This window comes from Chelonoidis abingdonii, chromosome 4 (genome assembly GCF_003597395.2).
Source record: "Chelonoidis abingdonii isolate Lonesome George chromosome 4, CheloAbing_2.0, whole genome shotgun sequence".
Taxonomy (NCBI): Eukaryota; Metazoa; Chordata; order Testudines; family Testudinidae; genus Chelonoidis; species Chelonoidis abingdonii.
In genome coordinates this window covers 17,971,939-17,997,315 of record NC_133772.1, presented here as the reverse complement: position 1 = coordinate 17,997,315, position 25,377 = coordinate 17,971,939, and positions in this window count along the sequence as shown.

Here is a 25,377-nt window from a genome sequence, read left to right as displayed (position 1 = left end):
CCCCTCCTCATCCTCCTCCCTCCCTCCACCCCTCAATTTATTCCAGCTGTGAAAACCTTTTTGCCATCTCCTCTGTCACACGGGTAGATAGGTGAGTGGCAGGGAGAGAAGCCTCTTTAAGCCACTGTGGATAATCTATTCCACATGTGCATGCTGGCAGGCGTTCCACCACCAGCGCTGGGCTGGATTGCACAGCTCCTTCTGAAATCATCTTGGCCGTTAACAGGCTCTGGCCCGGACGCTTCGCTTCTCATGCTGGAGGAAAGCAGAAGTATGGATGCAACTTTCAACATTTTATTTCATGTATCTTTGTTATTATTATTAAGGCTTATTGCTTTGAGGGATAACACACATAAACTTAAGGGAACCCGGGGAACAGAGAACAGACAGGGCTGAAGAAGTGAGAGAAGAAAGAAAGAAAGAAAGAATATGAGGATATAGTTGGGGGGTTAACCAAATACCCAACCCTGACCAGCCCTGTATTTTGTGGGTTCATAAGCTGAACTTGGATCTGCTTTTTACAGCTAGGCTCCATCTCTGTTTCATAAAGTTTAAGGCCAGAATGGACTGGTAGATCATTTAGTCTGACCTCCTGCATAGCACAGTCCATGACATCTCACCTAGATATATTGAGCCCAATCATTTTAGTTAGACTGAGAGATTTCAGTCCTCAAGAGACTAAACTGTTGTGTGCCACAAGCAGAGACCAGGACATCCTGAGGTGCACCAATGCTGGAGCCCCCTGGGAATTGGCTAGGGGAGATATACTCCGGTCATTCACGCCCTGGGCTGTAGGGGAAGGTAAAGTATTCTTTGTCCTTTCGCAGCACCTGCCACACACAGATATCAAAGCGCTTTAGAATTAATCCTCACAAGGGACTGCTATGAGATAGGAGTCTTCTTCCCTGTTTTATAGCTGAGAGACAAAGAGATGAAGCAGCTTGCTCAAGGTCAAATAGCTCCAGTCAGTGGCAAAGCTGGGAACAGAGAACCCAGCATCCTGATACCCAAGCGCCTGCTCCAACCAGCAGAGAACGTGTCTGCAGAGACCTGGACATAGAACCCAGGCATCCTGACTTACAGGCCTTACGCGCTAACCCACTAGGCCCCTCTGTGGCTAACTGGGATACAAGAGAAATAAACCACATGCATTACTGAAGTCACGTGATGCTATATTAGTCAGTAAACGTGCCCTTGATCATAAGAACAGATATACAGAGAAAGCTCAGACGGCCAAATCCACCCCTTCTCTCTGTTTTGAAATATATTTTTGAGGTTTTTGAAAAATAAAATGAAAACGTTTTTGGCAGTTGGCAGGACTTTGTGCCCGACCCAAAGTGAACTCCTGTCAACCAGATTTATTTCTCCATCACTCTGAGCTGCCAGTCAAAGGGATACAGGGGGTGGATTAGTCAGTGAAGGTCTGTTCTGTTCATTCCCTCTGAGGCACCTGGCATTGGCCCCTGTCAGAGACAGGTTACTGGGCTAGATGGGCCATTGGTCTGATCTAGTCTGGCCATTCTTACGTTCCCCAGAAGAAGGCTGACAAAGCAGGCCCTGGAGACTGTTAGTGAGGTTGGGGTGGGTAGAGGTGGGTCAGTTCAAGCTTTTAGTAAGATTACTTTATTTAAGGGATGGTTCTATGAGGGTATGTCTACACTACGGGATTATTCCAATTGTACATAAACCAGTTTTGTAAAACAGATTGTATAAAGTCGAGTGCACGCGACCACACTAAGCACATTAATTTGGCAGTGTGCGGCCATGTACCGAGGCTAGCGTTGATTTCCTGAGCGTTGCACTGTGGGTAGTTATTCCATAGTTCCCGCAGTCTCCCCCGCCCATTGGAATTCTGGGTTGAGATCCCAATGCAAAAACAGCATTGAGGGTGATTCTAGGTAAATGTCGTCACTCAATCCTTCCTCCATGGCAACCATGGAGCCCATTTTGCCTTGTCACTGTCACCGTATGTGTACTGGATGCTGCTGACAGACGCGGTACTGCAGTGCTACACAGCAGCATTCATTTGCCTTTGCAAGGTAGGCGACACGGTTACCATCCCTATTGCACCGTCTGCCATTGTAAATTGGCAATGAAATGATGGTTATCAGTCGTTTTGTACCATCTGCTGCTATCATGGGTGCTCCTGGCTGGCCTCGCTGAGGTCGGCTGGGGGCACATGGACAAAAATGGAAAAGAGTCCCTGGGCCATTCCCTTCTTTATGTTTTGTCTAAAAATAGAGTCAGTCCTGCCTAGAATATGGGGCAAGTCTACTCGAGAGCCAGAGAGCACAGCTGCTCCGGGTCAGAGCCCCAGAGAGCCCGCAGAAATGATGAGCTGCATGCCATCTAGCGGGCCCCTGCAACAACCAAAACCGTGCTCCTCCTCCCCAACCCCTCCTCGCTACCATGCTGCCCTCCATGGGATAAGTAAAAAGAAGCGAAATAAGAAACACACCTTTAGGAGAATAAGACAGGGGGAGAACTCCAGCAGCTCTAATCCAGGCCAGCAAAGGACTACAGCGGAGAGGACCAGCCTCCCGCGCTAGAGTCCGGCATCAGAACTTAGACATGAAGGGTGGCATAGAGCTCAGCCTCCAGTTGCTTGATGAGGACGGTTACAGCGTTCTGTACCATCGCCGATGACCGGGAGCACCATTTTAACCAGCGCCCCGGCCGACCTCCGGCCAACCAGGACACTCACAGGCTGATGAGTAGTGAGGATAGTATCATATTGGCGTTCACTGGGAAGGGAGCGGTTCAGCCTGCCAGCATCCTGTTACCAGCAGATGCAGTAGACATACGGGTGACATTGAAAAAACAGGCGAGAAACTTTTCCCTTTTCTTCGGGCGGGAATGTAATGACAACATATACGAAAATGTTTAACCCTTCAGGCATTGGCTCAGCCAATAAGCAATGCTTTTCAGAGACTGCGGGACTGTAATAGCTGGAGTCCTCATACCCCCTCCCTCCCCCCATGAGCGTCCATTGATTCTGCTTCCGTTACTTCTGTCACACAGCACTGTGCTGTGGCCTCGTTAATAGCCTGGAGATTTTTCATAATCCTTTGGCATTTTGTTCTGTAAGGCTCTGATAGAACAGATTGTCTCCCATCACAGTGATCAATCCAGCTATCTCGTAAGGCCCATGCTGGGCTCTTTGAATTGGGACTGCAGGCCACCCGCTGGATAGACAGAGCTGCCACGCTGGGCCAAAAACAGGAAATAAATTCAAAAGTTCGCGGGCGCTTTTTCCGTCACCTGGCCACCGCCTCTCAGTTCAGATGGCTTTCCAGAGCGTACAACGGTCACTGTGGATACCAACCCGAGGCCAATACGGACTTTGCGGCATACAACCTATCCGACATGGCAATACCAATTCCAGCACTACTCCCCTCGTTGGGGAGGAGTACAGAAATTGGTTTAAAGAGCCCTTTATATCGATATAAAGGGCTTCGTTGTGTGGACGGGTGCAGGATTAAATCAGTTTAATGCTGCTAAATTCGGTTTAAAAGAGTAGTGTAGACCAGGCCTGAGTCTGTTTATATGGCTCCCATTACCACAGTGTCTGAACATCGCACAAGCATACAGGAATTTACCTTCACAATCCCCCTGTAGGCAGGGCAAGGCTAAAATCTCCACTGTACAGATGGGGAACTGACGCAGAGAGAAATTAAAGGCCTTGCTCTTGGCACACAGGGAGTTGGTGGAAGAGCTAAGAATCAAACTGAGACCTCCTCATCCAGTGTCTTACCTGCAAAAGCATCCCTCTCTGACCAAAAGCTCCCCTGTCTTTACACCCTACACGCTATTGTAATAATCTTTGTAGGAACCTTGTGAGGTATCATTTGAAACCTGATAATTCCCTGGTCAATAATATCATGGAGAAACGTATGTAGCAACATTACATGTAAAGTTATGAAATCCTCCTGTATGAAATTATTAGCACACATTCAAAACCATATAGTCCTGTCTAGTTAAAAGTAGTTAAACAGGTTTATCCTAAATAAAGGAATGTGTGTTTACCTCAGTTTACATATAGGTAGGAAACAGGATCCTCAAGGCAGCAAGGGGAGCAAATGGCAAGAGATAAAGCAAATTTGCATTTCAGCAAACACAGGTGAGAAGAAAAAGCATGGAATCTCCTACCCCACCAGGATCCATGTCACCTTCCTCACCATCTCAATAAACTGTGCTTTGAAGAGTAATCTTCAGAAGAATCCACTTTCAAGTTTCACTATACTATAAAAGAAAGTGCAGAGAACCCCAAGTTGTCTTTTTGGACCTCTGGGAAAGATCCTGACCAAGTAGAGGGTCAGTCACCATTAGGGGAGGTTCTAGACATTTCACTGCCCCAAGCATGGCGTCATGCCGTGGGGGGCGCTCTGCCGGTTGCCTGTCCTGCAGCTCTGATGGACCTGTCCATGGGACCAGAGGACCCTCCAGCAACTGGCAGAACGACTGGCAGAGCGCCCCCCACGGCATGCCGCCCCAAGCATGCACTTGGCATGCTGGGGCCTGGAGCCGCCCCTGATCACCATCTGGCTGGAAGACCAGGGGTGAGAAAGCCTACCTTGAACAAAACCTTGAACCAAAACTTGCTAGAGTAAGTTTTAGACTTTTAGATGCATGCTTTCCCTTTTATTTGCTTGTAACCATTTATAACTTATGCTTGAACTTACTTAATATCCTATTGCCTTTTGTTACTAAATGTGTTTTGTATCAGAGGGGTAGCCATGTTAGTCTGGATCTATAAAAGCAGCAAAGAGTCCTATGGCACCTTATAGACTAACAGATGTATTGGAGCATGAGCTTTCATGGGTGAATACCCACTTTGTCAGATGCATGAGACTTATTCAGGCCTCCTGACTATAGTGGCTGATCACCTTTTAATGTATGTATGCTCACAACGCTTCTGTGAGGTAGGGCAGTGCTATTATCCCCATTACACAGGTGTAGAACTGAGGCTCAGAGCGTAAATCACCTGCTCAGGTCACACAGGGAATCTGTGATGAAGCAGGGAACTGAACCCAAGTTTCTGGTCCCCTGTCCCTCTAGCTCAGAGAGGATGTTGTAGGTAAATGCATCCTCAGAGATCCGTGGGGAGCAGCCTGTATTAACCATATAACGTATATTTTACATTTCTAAAATGCCTTCTATCCAAAGACCTCAAAATGGTTTGCAAGCATGACAAAATGAAGGAAGGCTTGGGATAGTGTTGGAGGGGGCCCCAAGTGCTGACTGAAAGAGAGGAGGCAATCCTCAGTATGGGGAAGAGGATGGCACAGATTGAGTGAGTCGGGGAAGTCCTCCATGGGGAGATGGTGAGTGGGGAGCAGTCCTCAACAGGAAAGCTGCTGCAGGTGAGGACTGTGCATCGGTTTCTCCATCTGTGAAATGGAGACACTCGCTTTGCACACCCAGGGAATGACAAATTGGCACAAGTTGTTCCACTGTGCCATGAAAACACATGTTTTCTGACCCAGTTACCACCTGATGCATCGCTTGCACCAGTGTTAACACTGGTACTGTATTTGGGCTGGAGGCATCCATGAGAGTTATCCAGGCTGCTTTGCCTGAGGTTGGCCCAGTGAGGTTACACACGTGCCCCGAACCCCTTTTCACCTTTATTCTTGGCTGAGGCCCCAAGGGTGGAAACTGTGAGATCCTATGAGAAGCTATATACTAGCAGCATTTCCAGCTGGACCAGGAGGGTTGCAGGCTGGAGTGGGCTGATGATGCCAGATCAGTTTGGAGGAGCAGATGAAGTTCAGAAAGCTCACTCAAACTAAAGGAAACCCCAAACTTTTGATCATCACTAGCAGAGATAGAGCCTCCTGCCATAAACACGCATATACTGCAAGATGCACTTTCTTGATACATGCAGCTCTCTAATCTTCAATTAAGTCAATTCAGTTATCTCTAAACACACGAAGGAGAACAAACCCAGCTCTATCTACCTCTCTATCACACACACACATTTCTCCAGTGCCCTGTTCTGTTCATTGCCCCTGAAGCATTTGGCACCAGCCATTGTTGGAAGACAGGAGACTGGGCGAGATAGGCCATTGGTCTGAGCCAATCTGACTGTTCTTAGGGTTCATCTTTAACCCATCTTGAACGAATCCCTTCCTGTTTCTCTCCCTCCCCTCTGCCATGGATTCCAAACAGGAACCAAGGTGAGAAAGGTGTGATGAAGAAAGCAACAGAGAGATCAGATGAAATAGTGGGACTATAAATTTACCAGTCAGACTCTTTCTGCCGTTTTGGCTTTGCACTTTGCTGCATGTCCCTCTGTCTTTGCTTCCCAGTTCTTTTTGCAAAATCTCTAGGTGGGCCAGCCCCGCTCCATTCTCATCTCTTTATGGATCTAGTGCTTTGCATTGCTCAGCAGAGATCTCTCTGGTCATTCCAAACAGCAGCAGTGATGGCTTTGAGAGGCATCCCAACCTGGCCTAGGGATGCGAAAGCCTTGCTGATTGGAGGAGAAGGTCAGGGGACTCTTTTCTTCATTTTTGAAGTGTATTTAGCACCACAGAAATGTGCTGGCCTGCTTGAGCCTAGTATTAGGGCCTGGAGCCTGTCAAAGGAACGGAAGGTCTGCCCATTATGGGGCCATAGGACCCAGGCATCAGTCTAAGACCAGGGACAATCAAATTATGGGGATCCAGGTCATAAGGTTAAAACAAGGGAAGCAGAGAAGGGACAGAACAGGCAGCGGCAAGACGAGCTTCCCGCTGATGGCCTCAATCCTGATTTGGATGATCTCTCTAGTGGGGACAGGATGGTCGTCTCCAAGCTCATTCAGCCCCTTGGGCCATTGGCTGAGATTGTCATATGTAGTGGGGATGGATTTTTTGACATGGATGCTGGGGAACTGGGCCAAAGCATAGGTGCTGGAACTAGAGGCGTGGGGGTGCTGCCGTACCCCCTGGCTTCAAGTGGTTTCCATCATATACAGGGTTTAGTTTGGTTCAATGGCTCTAAGCACCCCCATTATAAGAGTTGTTCCAGCACCACTGGGGCCAAAACACAAGCTCATTTCATATGGGCCACCAAAGAGCCATCGGGCAGTGGAAACTTTAGTTTCAAATACTGTTGGGCCTGGGTTGAGTGCCAACCTGCGGTCTAGGTTTGAATGTAATGTCAGGAGTCACAAAGCATGGCCAGATCAGTGTATCTAGGGAGCAGCTTCACAGCACTAGCAGGGCTGCACCGTGTCCATAGGAGGAGAGGAAAGCTCCCCAGCTGCTGTTGTGGTATTCCACATGAGGATCTTGTCTACAGAGTTACACAGAGACCCTGAGGCGGGGAGAAGAGAGGAGAATAAGCTCCCTAAATTTCCCCCAGATGTGTGGTGGGCTCACATGATTGATGGCATCTGTCTTTTGCTTTATTAAACTTGCACAGCCATGTTCAGCCCTGGATTTGCAAGTGGCTTAATGAGCATTAGGGAGGAATCTTTGGCAGGACGGAGTGATTTCAGGGGTTTGCCAAGGCAGTGGCAGGAAATGTCCCATACAGCACAGTGCATCCTGTGGAGAACTCGATCCAAGACATTGGGAGGAAAGACAGGAGCTAGGGGTGACAGCTCACATTCTGCGCTCTAGGGTCCTGATCTGTAGCCCCTGACAATCAGCAGAAAGATTCTGAATTGGTTCCTATGCAGAAAGGTCAAGATGGCCAAGTTAACAAAAAGTTTGACTAGATTTGAAGCCTTTTAAACCCAGCCAGCAGGGATGAGTGAATGAGCCAGGGCACTGGCAAGATGGTGCTTCTTACCTCCCAGTTCAAATCCGACTGGCTCAGTAGTGACCTGACTCCATTACAATTCAGTGGCCTCCACGGAGTGGCTTGGTGCCTCGGTCCATTTTCCAGTGGACTCAAAAGCCACAGTCATGACTGGCGGCCCATCAGCAGCCTCAGCACAAAGGCCAAGGACTGGGCTTAGGCTTGCTACATTGGGCCAGATCATCCAGTTTCACTCATACTTTGCAGCTAGCCAGTGACATGGATCCCATGCCAACACAGGAGAGCATGAGGAAGTCAGAACACACCCCCACCGTCCCAGACCACCATTGCATCCATTCCCCAGATCTTGGGTCCAGGCATCCAGGATTCATCCTGGAGTAGTGAGGGCGTGAATAGATACAGCTTTGCACCAGCCAGCAATTCGCTGCTTGTGTAGGCCAGCAGCAAATAATTACCACTTTGCGAGACCAAAGAGGAAGCAGGGAGGAAAATGAGTCTTAGAGGGTTGTCCCTACAGCACCGCACTTCCTGAGGACTAGCAACTTATATGCATCCCTTGTTCCGGGCTCTGACTAAGGAAATAGTGTAGCCCACTGATTTCAGCGGTAAGGTACCACTTAGTGTGAACAAAGAGGGCTATTTCTAATATGTTTCCTCTCTATATCAGGCTTTTCTAGCCTCCTTTCCTTACTCCTTTGACTCAGGCTGAGAAAACATTTTGCACAGCCGTGTATTTATCTCTCTGTGTGTGCGCGTACATAGAGAGAGAGAGAGAGAGAGAGAGAGTACTTTTCCTATGCAAACATTCACTAATTAATTGAAGATCTCATTAAACATAAAACTTGCTCAGCTACAAAAGAATGTTTTGCTTCCCACACCTCAGCTGCACCCGTGGGAAATTACTTCAGGATGTTTCTAAAAAGATCGCTGGACACATCTCATGGCATGGAACACGACGTAAAACTTACACGTGCAGCGTCCCTAGCCAGATCTACCCCTCGTCAATGTTCACTGGGTGAAATTCACCCATCCGCAGATGCGTAGCTAGGCCCAAACAAGCCCTACATCAGCCCTTGTGCTAGATCACTGCATTCAGGGCAAGCTACTGCACCCATTGATCATAACTCCTTCCTGAGCGATTCACCTCCCTCTTTTCCTATTTGCTCTCCTTCCAGGGACTCTTCTATTTGTCTTTCTACTGTTCTCTTTTTACGCCTACTCCCTGAGCTTGCGTTGTCTGTTCCAAATTCTGCAAGGTTTCTCTTGCTCCTTCTCCATTATGATGATAATTATTTTATTATTATTGGTAGTTCTGTAGTGCACAGGAGCCGTAGTCATGGGCCAGGACCACTTTGTGCTAGGTACTGTGCTATTTAAGTCTCTTCTTCCTCGGCTAGTCTGTTGCCTTCAATCCTGTTCCTGTGCCACATCATCTGCTTCCATCTACAGCATAGCCAGCCCCAAGGGTTTAAAAATCATGACTTAAGCCTCCCACCCTCAAAATATCACACGGTTGGCATAAAAAACATGAGATTTGTTTTTAAGGAAATACAGTTTGGGTTTTACTCATTTACCTTCCACTATTTGCATGCTTAGGGGTTATGTTTTCAGGCTTTTCTCTGCAACCACAAGGACTAGAAACTTTCTTCTTAAATGAAAGCCAAGAGTCTTCGGTGATAACATGATTGCAACAGCTGCGGATTAAGAACCACCCAGAAACCACTTCCCACCCCCCATCACCACCCCCACCCCCCACAACCAAATAGCGCAACAAAATTGTGCGAATGGCAACACTACAATCTACCAGCTCTGTTGGCACCTCTTGTCTCTGTGACAGAAGGCTGTGGTTGGATTCAAGGCTCAGGCCTCCAGAGCGCACGTACATCCTTCCCAGCTTTGACAGTACAGAGCAGCATTTGGGCCATTTTGCAGGGCATGGAATCTGCAAGGAGCCTCATAACACAAGTCCCAGCCCTGTCCCAGCTCTGAAATTCAAGTGACTTTGAAATTGACCCATTCTCCTGTCTCTCTCCCTTTCCTTCTTTGGCCTCTGTGTTTCCTTCCTTCTTTCCTTGGCCACCTTGTTCCCTTCAGTGGCTTTTAAGTGCCTCCCCAACTTGCTTTCTGTCTCTTGTTTTTTTGTGCCGCTCTTTGTCGGAATTAGTCAGGGCTCAACTGCCTCCACTCCCCAAGGAGACCCTATTTCACCCTGCCTAAAGTTCACCGCCTTGTCAAACCTAGCTAATCTCCTGCAGGGGAGGAAAATGCCTTATTTCAAACTGCTACACATTTGGGAAGGGGGGCTGGGGGAGAGGAGAAGGCGGTCTTCCTGGCTGCAGCCTGAAAAGACCCAGGACAATAATACCCCTTTTGTTCTAAGCCAGTGGGAGGGGGATAGGCGGTAGAAATGAAAGATGGGGAATATTAAAGGAGCAGGTGAAAGACATGTGTCTTCAGCAGTCACAGATAAGAACCTACCCCCTTCTAATCTGACTGAAGCTTATTATCTTACTGCCACAGTCATTACTATTAATATGAAATACAAAAAAGAAAACGGCGTGAGACAACAACCTTAAGGGTCTGGCTTAAGGCACCAGCAGACTCAGAGGTAAAGCTGGCAACCCAGGCCAAATTCACCACTGGGGTAAACGGTGCCTGGCTCCACCAACGTCAATGGAGTTACACCGGCCCATCAGTGAATAATCTGGTGCCCCAGCCATAACTCATTCTATGTGTTTGAGACTGCAAGCTCTCAGGGGTAGGAACTGTTTGTTACTTCTCTGTCCAGTGCCTAGCACAATGAGGCTCTGGTCCTTGATTGGATTCCTAGCCATATACCGGGATACCAAAATATAGTATAGGATCAAATCCTGACATTGTTGCTTGGGCAAAATCCTCACTGGAAGGTTGGATTGAGAGAAGATCATGTAAAGCTTTCTGAATCTGACCCACAGTGCTTAAGACCAAGGCAATAGATTTCCTGAGAAAGGTAACAGGGCCTTGTAGCTTGAATATTCCCTATAGCCTAGGAAGTTGCTAGTTCTAATCCCCAAACACTCCCATTTCTTCTGACCTCAAACAAGTCACTCATTATTGGAGCTGTGCAAATAATAGATCATTTGGTTGGCTGGCCAAAGTGAAAATTCAGGGAAAAAGATAATTGGTTGGGGTCAAACTAAATATTTTGTTTCATTTTTGAGTTTTTTAAATCTTTTTAAAACAATAAAATGGGAGTAACATTCAAAATAAAAAGTGATTTTGAATTGAAAAATCCAAATGTGAAAATAAAACCTGTCAATTTATTTATTTATTTATTCGTTCATTCATTCTGGTTTTTTGTGATTGAAACAGTTCAGCAGATTCAACACAAATTTGCAGACTATTTAGGGTCAACCCAAATCTGCACTTTTCAGTGAAAAAAGGTTTTAGTGAATAATTTCAGCCAGCTCCTACTCATTACTCATATAGCAGAAACATCCAACGGCACCGATCAGGATCAGAGATGAATTGTGCTAGTAGAAATATGTAGAAAGACACAATCCTTGCCGAGAAGCGCTCACATGCTGAATCTTTCTGCCTCAGTTTCTCTGTCTGCAGAGTGGACATAACAGTACTCGTGGGTGCTTGTTGAAATATTTGGAAATTTAAACAAAGATCTGAAATTCAAAATTTAATTTACAAATAACAGGAACATTTCTGACAATGTTTTCATCCCTCTGAATTTTTCAACCAACTGTCGAGCAGGTTGGAAATTTTTACATTTCAAAATTTTGTTAACATTTCCAGGTGCAAAATTTTGAATTAAGGAAAATGAAATCAAGAAAAATAATAGAAATGTTTGCAAACTTTCCGCCATTTTTTTTTCAACTACGCACTCCCCTTCTCAAGGGGGAGGTCATGAAGATTATTTAATTAAAGGGAGCTAATGCATTCCCATTGTAACACTACAGACATGAAGAGAGTTACAGCAGGGTTAAATTTGGCCCACAGTTTGCAGATTGATTTAAGGTTGCTGGAGAGGAAGAGTGGATTTGTGGTTAATGCCCTGGTCTGGGATGCTGGAAATCTTGATCCAATGCCTAGTACTGCCATGGACTCAATGGACAACCTTGGACAAGTCACTGCATCTCTCTATCACTCAGCTCCCCATTTGTAAATTAGGGAGAATAACACTTCCTTTGTCTATTTACAATGTAAGCTGTTCAGGGCAGGGACTGTCTCTTATTATATAGTTGTACAGCACCTTGAACAATGGGGCGTGATCTCAGCTGAGGCCTCTGGATGCTATGGCAATACAAAATAATATTAATTAAGTGCTAAGAATCTGTAGAGGAGGGCATTTCATATTAGGGGTCTTGGCCGGGGCAATGTTGTTGGAGGTGAATCTCAGCTGTCACTAGTTAGTCCCCAAACTCCCCTCCTTCTGAAGCTGAGCTGGGTGCACAAACAAGGAATAAAAGGAGCTCTCTAGCAACGGGAGGGTTTGGTTTTGTCGTTGTTTGACAGACCATGTTTCTGGAATGCGTGTTGCCTGTGGCTATTGCTTTCTGTGCACTGGGGCATGAGCCGGTGGACACCCAGTAACATGGGCAAGTTTGGGAGCCCGATCTCATTGTGAATGTGCATTTTCTGAACATAGGAGGGGTGGGAATGGCCAGCCACTTCTGGCAGGAGCCTTTTAGGCAGGTGTGCAGAGGGAGGAGGATGAATGTGGAGCAAGCGGGACTGAACTAACCGTTGCCCTCCTAGACAATTCTTGCTCCTCTCTGGCGCTGACTTGCCGCTGTCTTGAGGAAATAACTTGTAGGGAAGCCGACAGCAGCAGGCATAGTGCGGTGAAGCAGCTCCTAAGTTTTGCAGCACATCTGCTATTCCAGGACCTCCACTCTGCCTGCGCACCTCAGCCCTGTCCCAGCAGCACCTTCTCCTCTCCCAAGGCCCTAAACCCTCTTACCCTATTCACTGCTCTGCCAAGGTGTCCCTGCCATGCTTCAATGCACCCTGTAAGTGTAAACCTGTCACACCTCCCCACTCCCACCGGCAGTCCGGTCTCATCCCCAGTCCACTCCCTCCATCTTCCAGCCTGTCCCACCTGTGCTCCATCCACGACCCACCTTGGGATGTCTCTGCACCTGGAGCTGCTGCAGAGGCAACACACAGCCAGTTGAGCTAGCTCTGCACTATACCATGGGCTTCCTGAAGTGGGAGTATTCTCTTAGTCTGGGGGAGGAGGGCTCATGTCTACCGAATGTCCCCTTCTGCACCAGCCTAACTCACACAAAGGGGCCCAAAGGCACAGGATAACTGGGCCCTCAGTGTTTCCCTGCAGCACACGCCTCAGCAGAGTTGTTGCAGTCTTTCCAGAAACGGAGTTGTGACTGTGACTCCCGGCTCAATTCAACGGCATGCCCTCCTGCTCTGCCTTTCCAGCCCTCCCGGAGCAAGTGAGGCAGGGTGCTGAGGAGGGAGGTCTAAAGAAGAGACCTCTTGCTGCATTCCCGGTTCTAGACTCTAACCAAGAAGGCAAGCTCGAGGCTCTTCTCAGTGCAATTCCTCCTGCCAGAACTCCAGTGCAGAAGGCTGCTGAAAAGGAAGATAATGAACTTGACTTCTGAGCCGGCTCTTTGTTGCAAAGGCTGAAGAACAAACAACCAGCCTTTCTGGCACAAATAAGATGTTTGCTCTCCCCGCTGACCTTTCCGATTCCTTCTTGCATCCTCCCTGCTCCATTCCCAGCTTCTCCAAAGGGGGGCAAAGTTGTAGGTGGGGGAGAGGCTTCCCTGCCAAATGTGCTCAATCCACGGGTTTCCCTGCTCGATGACATCAGACAGCCCTTGACTGCAGCTGCGTGCGCTGTAGCTGAGAGAAAATCCTGACAGCCGAGCAGCAGAGCTGCGATTAGCTGTGGTTCTTGATTTGTTTGGATCACTGTTGGTCACTTATACAGGGCCACATTGTGCTCTTCTCTGACTCAGCTGAGATGGGAAATAAGGTCCCTTTCACCCCACCCACCTCGGCCTTGGAACCCGCTCTAACCCGCAGCCTGGCCCCTTACTCTATGGCTGGAAAGTGCGGGTGGGGAGACGGTAGAAGCGTGGCTAGTCACTAGCCAGGTGACCTTTTCCAGGGCCATAGCAAATTGTCACTGACCTCCCATGAGCAAGAGAGGAGCCAGGGAGGAATTGTGACTCTGTATCGCAATTCCTTCCATAGGGTGCTCCAGGGCAGGAGCAGTTACATGTCCCCACTTTACTCAGAGCTCAACCTAGAGGCTAAATCTAGCCCACAGGGCTTGTGGTGCGTTCTGTCCCATCTAAGGTCCTGATCCTGCAAACACTTCCAGCCCCAGTGCTGCTGGAGAGGTAAAAAAATGCCCCCGGCCTCCACCTGAGGACTCGCTGCTGCCCTTGGCTTCCTTGCTAACCAAGGGTCTGCAGAGTTCAGCCTAGCCCAGCAGCCGTTCCCAGGGATACCGGGGGCTGTCGGCCTCGGTGGGAGGGCTGGAGTGAGGGTGAGGCAGCAACGTGGAATGTTTGAAAGCGGCCTCCTTCTCGTACAATAAACATGAACAGATGACCCCGGAGCAGCATGCGAGGGTTTGAAATAGTCTGTCTGTGCACTGCAGAGGCGTGGGAATGCAGGAGCCAGTTACATCATGCCGGGGACACAGGGCAGCCTGGGGGACCACATTTGTAACTGTGGCCTAGGAGTCAGAGCTACAGCTCTTCTCTCTGCACCAGCAGGGTCTCTGATTCACCCAAGTGCCTCTCACGCACAGCACTGCAAACACAATCCATGCATACTAGACATATTTGTGTGCAAACAGACTAGATAAATCTGAATCAAAACCCTGGCCCCATCCCCTGACCTGGAGCCAAACTTTGCAAACTTGGGCCTTTCTCTTTAGTGAGTCCAAATCACAATCCCAAATCCAGTCAGTCTTTGACTATAGGAAAGCTCGAGTCAGGGCCAACCATTCTTGAATTGGGCTCGTTTCAAATCTATAGTCAACAGGAGTCAATTTGATACTGTATTGAATGATGATTTTTAATACAGATGCCGATTAGTGATAAAGGCAGATTTTAAGGTTTGGTGTTTGAGTTCTGTTGGGATTAAGGCCTTGCCTTCCCTGCGCAAAAAGGTGTGTTTATTAACTTCTGTTGTCAGTAGCTACCGATGTGGTGCTCTGCTCTTGTTCGATGATGATAACAGTCGGCTGTGCGCGTGTTCCCTCTGTGTGCTGCCCCGGCTCTGCACAGATAGCTGACACAGCAGACCCTGAGAGAACCCCCAAAGACCACAGACTCTAGTAAGGTATGAAGGAACCCAAGCCAGGTTTATTGTCAAACGAAGCACAGTAATAGTTTCCCGTAGACTCTACAAGACATACTACGAATTTGTGCCCCCTGGCAAGGATCGACTCAGTCAGTGGCGGGACTTTCCACTGCCCCCTAGGCCAGACAAGATACGCACTCCACGACCTACTTTTATACAGTTCCAGGACAGATTACTCATCCCTACTGATGTATTGAGGTACAGCCCTTTGGATCATTGATCATGTTGTTTCAAACAGATAGATCTATCCATCAGGCTGTCCTTTTGACCCTGTCTTTAAGATGCACCTGCCTGTTCCGTATTATGTCTGTGGAGTGTTCTGAGGTCATCTTGGCACAAGTTCCTCTTATTAGCACTTATGTGTGGATGCACCTGCTTCTAGCAGCCCTCTTCTTGCCAACTTCTGTGAGTGGGGCCTGCCTCTGGCTCACAACCAAGCTTTTGCTTAGCAATGCCTGGAAGTACTTTGGTTCAGGCTTCAGGCCTCAGATTGGGCCTCTGACACAAGAGTTTATGTTTCAGGGCCTCATCTTACTACACCGTCAACCAGCTAATACAGATTAAAATAACAACTGCCTTGTCTACACTTGGCTAATAGTGTGCCAGCAAACGCCTGTTGAAATACCCCTTTTTTTCCTAGCGGCCCATAAGACTTATCCAAAAAACCTGCAAACTTGATTGGTCTCCAAAACTGGCCTGGATATTTCAGGAGAACAGGTTTGATCATGACTATTTGATGCTCTTGGTTCTAGTCCCAGATGGAAACTGGAAGCAACTGGGGGACTCATATCCCAACTATTTGGAGCCTTTAAAAGGTTTGGTTAAACTGAGTTTTGAAATGAGTGAAGTTCCAGAGAGGGAACTCAGCCTTGTAGTTAACATGCAGATCCAGAAGGCCAGAGATCTGGGTTCTGACTCTGTTATGCTAATATACTGTTTTATGTGTTTTTAAAAGGTCTGATTTGGGCTTGTCCTGGCTTCTAGGCTACTATTTTTATTTCAGACAAAAAGGGTAGCCCTTTAATTTCATTCTGAATTAATTTTATTTTAGATTAATCAAAGCAACAAACAAGAAAGAACGAGAGTAATGTCTCCATGAAAGAGCACACTGTGTGTGTCTCTTGTTTGCCAGTCTGCACAGAACTGAATTTAAAATGGATGCCTGCCATATGATCAGAAGAGTCCATAGAGCTTTAAAGGTGCAATGCACAGAAAAGAAAAGGCATGACAGGTCTTCTCCACCACCAAACAAGACCTCCTCAAACAGCTTAATTTGCTTTATAACTTTATCCCGCGTCAAACTGAGGAAATTCATCAAATTAGTATTATAGGACTGAAACTATAATCTAGACACTTTTCTCTATACAGTATGGCTGACTCAAAAGATCATCAGAAATCTTGCAGTTCTTATTAAGTTTCATGTTGAAAGATGACTTGTTCAGTTTGAGACTGATGCATGTTTTCACAAAATTAGTCCATTTAAGCAATGATAGGGCCCCAAATAATATCACACATGCTAGCGGTTTTCCGTTCCTGTTTTTCAAAGCTAGGTACATATTTTTTTGCTCTAGACAGTCTGAATGTGCTGTTTCTTATCTAATCTGGTATTGATGTGTCTGTTAGACTAGTATGCAGCATGTGTCACTTCTGAATGCTGGCATTTGGGATTGGTGAACCAGTCTGGATAAGCTATTAATACTTTGCACTTCTGCCACACAGAGGTTTCTTTTTGCAGATCTTAAAGCACTGAGTTAGGTAATTAGTTATTTAGCTTTTAGATTTATAAAACAGTAACACAAAGTGCCCATCTAGACACAGTAGAAGCCTCTGACGTACATAAAACCACGTCAAATCAAGGAAAGAGACAGCAATACTGCACACATAACAATGCTAAAGAACGAGACAGGCACAAAAAATAAACCAAATTCTGCATATTACTTTAAATTGCCCAACAGCGTTTGCCTCTTCAGTCGCTCTCCTAAGAAGATACAGGCGTCCCTGAAAGTCAGCAGTTTGGGGCTATTTTGGACATAACAAGCATTAATTAAGACTCATGAAGTAGGTATTTGTTGTGGCTTTTGCTATTTACACAACAAAAACAATATGAAAAACACACATAGGCAAAACTGAGTCCCAAATAACCATGTTTTCCACATACTCACAAACATGCAGACGTAGCTACATACATATTGTTGCTCAGGCTGGTTTCTTTTGGTCGATTCTAAAACGCAGAACATGATGAGCACCTGTAGGGGGCTCACAAACTATTTAAAAGGATGCCATCTTTTCCCTGTGCTACTGTATTATCTCTGTTTTACAGATGTGGAAACTGAGGCCCAAAGCAGCTAAAAGCCAGCATTTGCCAAAGTGGCCTCTGACTCTAGTTGCCTTCATTTTGAGGGCGCCTTGGGCCTGATTTTCAGAGGTGCTCCCATTGACTGAAGTGGGAGTGCGTGGGTTCTCTGCACCACAATGCTTTAAACTGGGCTCTCAGAATCAGATTCCCCGCCCCTTAATCATTCATTGATCTTTTACTCTACTCCCCCAGAGATGGGATGTCAGGCATTGGATGTGATTTGAAACACTGCATGGCCAATGACTTGGGCATCTGTTTCTATTGTACATTCTCCCTGTATGTGTCTCCTATCCCAGCTCAGCTCATCCAGCTACGTATCTCTTCCATTCTTGTCCCTACTCTGAGCCTAACTTGGGAGACATCAGGCTAAATTCACTCCAGACAGTTACTGACTTCATTGGAACAATTAATATGAGCATCACCTAGTCACAGAAGTCTTTCTCCCACATTGGTTCCAGTCTACTCTGTGTGTGTGTTTGTGCATGCGTGTTCTGTCTATAGGATGTCTGAATATGCTTGTGGGAAGGTTTGTGATGCTAATGTGAATGTGCACGTGTTATCTGTTTTTACATGTGCTGTGTGTGTGGTATGTGCATTTGTGGCTTGCTAAATGCCCTGGGTGAAATGCTGGCCCCACTGATATCAGTGCAAAACTCTGACTAATTTTACCCCTACCTTTTACTAGACCTTCAAATAAGTTAAACTACTGGTATTTGAACCCAAACCCCTTCCCATGATGTGATCATCAACACTTCTGTTTGTATGTGCTCTGTTATTGTGGTGGCATTATTATTTATCACCACCAACATGCCAACAGCATGCTAGGAGTTTTATACACAGTAGGAGGGCAAAGTCTTCATTTCATGCACTACAGCTTGGATAATATCATGAGAGGATGCCATGTTTATAAAACTAAACTCCTTTTATCAAAGGAACTGTTTATAGAAATGCTACAGTGGCATGGAAGACAGCCTTCCAGCCATGTGCACACAGACTGGCTCCTCTAAAACTCTTCCTTTCTGCAACCTGTTCTCCTCCTACCAAGTTCCATACAGGTTGCTAAAGTCTCTGCCCCAAAGAGCTTGAAAGTTACATAAGCAATAAATCACAGGATCGATGAGATGGCAGGTGTGTATACGTGTGGGTGTGAACTCTGTGTTTCCACTCTGTGTTTCCAGTAGAGCAGGTCAGAAAATGATGGCAGCTTTGGAAAATTTTGACTTTTGAGCAAAAAATCTAGCTCTGAAATATTTCAGCTGAAAAGGAAATATTTCAGTTCCCAAATGGTGCCATAGAGCCTCATGGGACTGGTATTTCAGGTGCTTCTTGCTCCCATTCTCTGCTATACGATGGACTCCCTGGTCAAACTACATCTCCCATGATGCACTACTGTCACCATTTTTGGTAGAGGAACCAGTGTTTCATAGAAGTTGCCTGACCACAGTGCGTCATAGGAGATTGTGTCTGGCTGGGGAGCCCAATCCAGAGAGCTCAGCAAACTACAGCGAAGTTACTCTGGTGGCATTTTTGAATGCAAATATTTTTGTTTTCAGGGATTTGTTCTTTCAATGAAAAGTTGAAGTTTTCCATTGAAAGCAGAAAATTTTGTTTAGTCAAAAAACAATTTTCCATCAAAAAACAGTTTTGACTGGTCCTGACAGTCAGTCTGGGCTGAGGGCCATGTTTTTGTTCTTATACCTTTATGTGTCTACAAGCTGAAAGACCAAAACTTTCCAATCAGAGTGGGTTCCTAAACTTAGGCACCTATATCCATATTTAGACAGTTAAATAAGTAGCCTGCTTTTCACAGCTCTTGAACCCCCGCAGATCCCACTGAAGTAATGAGAGCGGTGCCTTCATATGCCAGAGGTGAAATCAAACCTATGGGTGTTTGTGCATGTATCTGATAAGACACCCAGTGTGTTTGTCTATATGTCTGAGGGCCCAAGCGGGCTGGGTGTTTGTCCACATAGACTATGCAAACTGCATGTGCCATGCTATTCACCGGAGCATCAAATAGATCCTAGCAAACATAGGTGCTAGAATGAACATTGCTGGGGGAAACCCCCTGGCTTTAAATGGTTTCCATCACATACAGGGTTTGCAGTTTGGTTCAGTGGCTCTCAGCACCCCCACTATAAAAAATTGTTCCAGCACTTCTGCTAGCAGAACAAACAAACTGGAATTAATAAAAAGTGGGATTTTTTTAAGATACAGAAGTAAGAAAGCTCAAAAGGAAAAGTAGCTTCACCAAGTGACACTTAATTCAAAGTTTTTACTTTGGCTTTTCCACTTCAGAAGCATGAAAGCAACTAAATTAGCAAAACAGAAGTAAACTGTTGACTGCTTCATTGGAGGATTAAGTGTGATAAATGGAGGTTTTGTTCAGCCTCTGTCCAGATGTTGTGTCTACGTTGTGGTTCCCCCCCCCCTTTTTTTTTTCTTTTTTCTTTCTTTTTTTTTTTACATTCTTGGCCCAGGGCCCATATATATTTTGGATACTGCAGGGAGTATATAATATCATTGGAAAATGATGTGGTCTGGTAACCTTTTAAATAACATTTCCTCCCTCCTCTCTTTTCTAATAGTTTGTTTTTCTTTCCATGTTTGCCTTTTATTGAGAGGGAATTTTTTTTATTTGGGTTTTGTTTTTTTTTTTGGAAATTAATGAGGCTAAAGCTTTAAAACAAACAAAAAAAAAGTTTGCTGTTTTCCTCCCTTAAAAAGAGACAGCAGAGGAAAGAGTAAAGGGACTCATAAGGGTGCTGGGTATGGATGTGTGTGAGGCACCTTTTCTTCCTGTCTAAAAAAACTTTCCTGATTATTTTTGAACATTCGCAGAAAACTCAGCCCATTGAGCACGGTAGGGATTTCTCCACAGATTGAAATCAGGTTTTGCTCACCTTTCGCCTTCTGTTGGCATTCTTAACCCCCCAGAAGGTGCTGCTTTGAGTTTTCTAGGAAGTACCTGCCACTGCTGGAAGCTTCGTGTGAAAAGGGAAGTTGACTTGCCTCTCCCAAGTTTAAAAATATGGTATCCGGCAGGAATTCAGACCTCCCAATTTTAAGAAAAACAAACAAAGCAAAGATTGTCAGAGCAGACCCCAAAAAGCTGGCCTGCCACCATGCAAATCACAATCTCTGCTTTCTTTTAAACCTAGGCCTGCCCTGCTTTGGACAATGGCCATTCTCCTGACATTTTGTTCCAGCATCCTGGGACTAGCATCCAAAGGAGAGAAAATCAGAGAGATGCTTTTTCTGTCTGCCTAGCAGAGAAACTGGGGTCAGAACCCTGGAAAGTGCCTCCTGGTTTTGCACTTTCTCTCTGTATTTCAGGGTCCCATTGGGCAAAGTGACATTTCCCGATCTCTGCTGCATTTTTTCACAACAGTTTGGCAGCACTTTTCAACTTTGGTCCCACAGGGAACCACAGAACCCAGCCTGCTTCACTTGCCACAATGTTGGCCACTCAGGGCCAGGCACTCATTGCTGAGGTTCATTTGTTTTATAAATATTCAGACTTGTCAGAAGTATTGTGCATTTGTGATAAGGAGCCTTCCAAGCTCTCAGCTTGCAAAACAGTGATCCTACATCCTACGTACATTCTAGTTCACCTTCCAAACTCTACCATGTCCATAGACCCAGTTGCAACACAATAGTCTCCACATTCACTAAAGAACCTTTTGGTCTCACTTATGGAAATGAGACTAGCCCGATGTAGCTAGGTCAACTTAACCTTTAAATATAGGCCATGCCTGAATCACATGCCAGCACTGAACTTTGCAAGACCATCACATGACTTGTTCCACTAGCTAAACACCATTCAGGTCCATCTACACTGCAAGACCACACTCTGTTTTAACCGTGTGAGGGTGATACTGCATTGAGTTGAGGCCCCCTGATGGAACCAAGGACCTTTGCTCCTGTCTGCAGTGTGTTAGGAGCTGTTTAATGAGGAGGAATAGCTCAGTGGTTTGAGCATTGGCCTACTAAACCCAGGGTTGTGAACTCAATCCTTGAGGGGGCCACTTAGGGGTCTAGAGCAAAAATCAGTACTTGGTCCTGCTAGTGAAGGTAGGGGGCTGGACTTGATAACCTTTCAAGGTCTCTTCCAGTTCTAGGAGATAGGCTATCTCCAATTATATATAAACACAGTTTTGATGGCCAAAGTGTATTAGAAGAATCTGATTTAACTCATCTATACCAGTAATGATGTTAGTATTGGTTTATCCTGAACCAGGTTTGAAGCAACTTTAACAATACTTAGCATTTTCACAGCACTTGATGTGTCCAAAGCATGGTATAAAGGATAATAATACTCTCACTCTCACTGTTTGTCTTGCCTGTTTCAGTTGTAAGCTCTTCAAGGCAGAGACAGTCTCAGACTGAGTGTATGTACAGTACCTAGAACAATGGGATTTTGATCTGGGTTGGAGTCTCTAGATGTTACTGTAATACAAATAATACATTAGCATCGTACTAGAACATCCTCCCAGTATCCCAATGAGGTGGATTTAAAGATGACACCTCCCTACCACAAGGTGAAATGTTAGCATAGAGCGCTCCTGGGTCCTTCGTCACTGATCCAAGTCCTAACTCAATGACCTAGTACAGTGGTTCTCAGATTTTTCCATACCACAACCTTTCCTTAAGGCTCTCATCCCATCAAGGTGAGTTCTACCCAGGACCTACCTCCCAGTATGGGGAGGACAAGGTGCTTGCAACCTCCTGCCACAGGTTGAGAGCCCCTCACACATTGAAGTATGACCCAGACTCAAAGGTCAGGTCTCCTTTTTCCTTCCATGCAAGATTCAGGCCTTGTCTGCTCTGGGCATTTACCCCCGTTTCAGCTCCCAGCCTAACTGCACCAGTTGCAAACCTCTTAGTGTCCACTGGGCAAAGCCACCACAAGCTGCGATTTGCACGGGTGCCATTTCAAGCAAGGGCAAGCTGCATCGGCGCTAACAGTGGCTTTCCATGTCTGCACCAGAGCTTTGCACTGATGCAGCTACACTGGTGGCTGGAACAGGGGCAAACCCCCAGCTACAGGCAAGGCCTCATGTGCCGTTGATTCAGATTGAGGGTGGGGGCATATAAAAAGGTGAGAATTTCAGAAGATAAAACTGAAAAGCAGCAGCCATTTGCAGCAGTAAACACCTTGGAAACTTGCTCCCAGTTTCTCTTTCTCCTCCCCCCGCCTCCCCTTTCTCTCTTAAGGTAGCAGCTTGGGAGCTTTGCCAAAACATTGCGGTCCCGCGGGGAAGCTTTCCTCTCAGTGAAAGAGTCCTTGCGCCTGCCAGCCCAATTAAAACAACGTGAAAGGAAAGCAGCATCTGGAATTGCACTGCCTCTCACAGCCAAGTCACAATTGTTTAGTCTGAAAGTCGTTTCAGGGAGAGCTGGGCTGGCTGGCTGCACAGTGGCCCCCACATCTGGAGCTGCGGCTAGACGGCCTCTTTGGCTGCAGTCCTGTGTGCATGTGCATTTTTAACTTTAGGATATGCTGACAAGTTAAGAAGTCAGAAAGTCAGTCACAGTAACAGCCTCAGTGGCCCCTTCCTCCCTCCTCCCCTTTCTGACACATACCCGGAGAGTTGACTAAATACAATTTTCTGACATCCTTTCATCTGGAGAGAGTTTCTTCCCGTTCCAGCCTGCCGCTCTAGTCCCATATGAGTTATTAGAGCCAAGCCAACACATATGAACAAAAGTCCTCTCTTTAATTTACACTTAGAGCCCTGTCCATGCAACTCATGTTCCACCTAAAGTGGAGTTCCATCACGCCTGTTACTACCTAGGTTTCCTTAAGAATGGCAGGCAGGAATTCTGTGTCTGAGAGTCATCTCTGAACCATATTATAGATGAACTAAGGGGTGTTGCTCATAGTTTGGTTGGCTAGTGTGGTCCTCAGGGAAGTTATGGAAGCCGTGACCCTGATTTGATATGGTGGTAGCCTCAGATGCACCAGGGTCAGGGACTTGCCTGACACACTATTGCATCTCAGCAAGAAGGGAGGCCGTGGTGCCTCATGGGAAATGTAGTCTGGCCAAGGACTCAGCGCATAAAGGAAAATGGGGGCATATGGCACTGGAACTACAACTGCCATGAGGCACCACAGTGGTATTTCCAAATTGCAAGTTTTGCTTTTCAACCAAAAGTTTTTCACCAATGTTTTGGTCAACAATTTTTGGGTTTCAATATTTTGCTGAAAAGTCAATTTTCCCCCCTCATTTTCTGACCTGTTGTAATAACCAAGACCAGAAAGGACCATCTGATCATGTCTGTGTCACTAGGCTATTGATTCATTAATATATGTATATTTATTTTTACAGCACTCAGAAACATACCAAATCCTTTACCAGTGTGGCTCCTCTTGCCCTCCCAGGATGCTAGACATGCCCAAAGCACGTGGGAACTTGCCTGGGTTTTCCTGGAATTCACTAGCACAAAGGCAGTTATGACAGCATGGTAGGTGTGAGCAGGACAACCTGCCTGTCTTGAGAAAAATGTTGCTGTGCAGATATGTTCACCAAAACCATGACAGATGGCACATTGGAGGCTGGTTACTCTTCCCATAGTTCTGCAGGATCAGCAGTGTAGTGAGAGGCCTAAGAGAAATTCCTTTTTATGGCTGAAATACTTCCCTCTGTGCTACCGAAAACACCGCCACAATCTAGCTAGCAGCTCCTTGCCAGGCTTTGACTTGTATCCTTCGCTTTGCCCAGCTATGTTTCTGCAGTATTAATCCGCATGCTGTTTCAAAGCAGTAAAAAGACAATAAAATAAGGGAAAGTTTCCATTTTAAGAGATGCAGTTGTAGCAGACCAGAGGGCCCTGTCTGCCATCTGCAACCTTTACTTAGCAGCATTTTAGCCTCAGATCCATGCCTGGCTGCCTAAGATTTCTCAGCATTGTCATTAAGGCCACGAATTTTCAAAAATGACCACTGATTTTGGGGTGCCCAACCTGGGGCATCTCAGTCTTGATAGTCACACAGGCGGAACGCCCATTGCAGCATGCAGCTCCCATCGACTCCAACAGAGCTGGCCCCACTAATCCCATCAGAGGAAATGCAATAGCTACAGGATCTGAACACTAGAGGCTCTGAAGTTCCTTGTTGTCCCTTTGTGTTCGATATCTTGGTATCATGTTCATGTTGGGAACCCACCCACATCCTCGCAAGTTCTGCTTTGAGCTCTGGGTTCAAATGAACCATAAAACTCAAATAAAGCTTCCGATGATACCGCTCCATTTTGCTGGATTTCAGGTTCAAACTCTCCAAGGCCACCAACTGTTGCTTTGTTTCCATCTAGTACCATATATTGTCTGCCGGCTACCCAAACCTCAGCCCAGACTCACTCAAACTGTTGGCCCAGGTTGACACCACACTTGTCCCAGGTTCATTGAAATGTCCAGGAATCCAGCACAAGTTCTGGGTTTGTAACAAAAGGTTTGTTCAGCTCTCACAAAGGCTTGCTGTTTACACAAATGGGCCTAGGTAGGCTACCAGAGAATGCCTTTAGCCCCTAAAGGTTTGAGTTTAGTTATTTTATGCTGATCGGTGCTTTTATTTTAAAATTTTCTTTGTGTGTGTTTGCCTGTATGGCTACAGACGAGGGGCATTATTCCCCTGCTTGTGTATACATACTCAAATAGCTCTCATCAAACAAGCATGAGTAGAAATAGTGTAACTGAGGTAGCACAGGTAACGGTAGCTGAGATGTGCCCAATACCTACCCACTGGTTTCAGCCAGGTTTGTACTCACCACAGCTCAGCTGGGCCCTCACAGCTGCTACCTGTCCTGCTCTGGCTACATTGCTGTTTATACTCACTGTAACAGCTAGCACCAGCATGTATACACAAGCAGAGGAATCACACCCCCTCACTCGTAGTGTAAATGTAGCGTACGTGTGCATATGTTCATATATGTGTG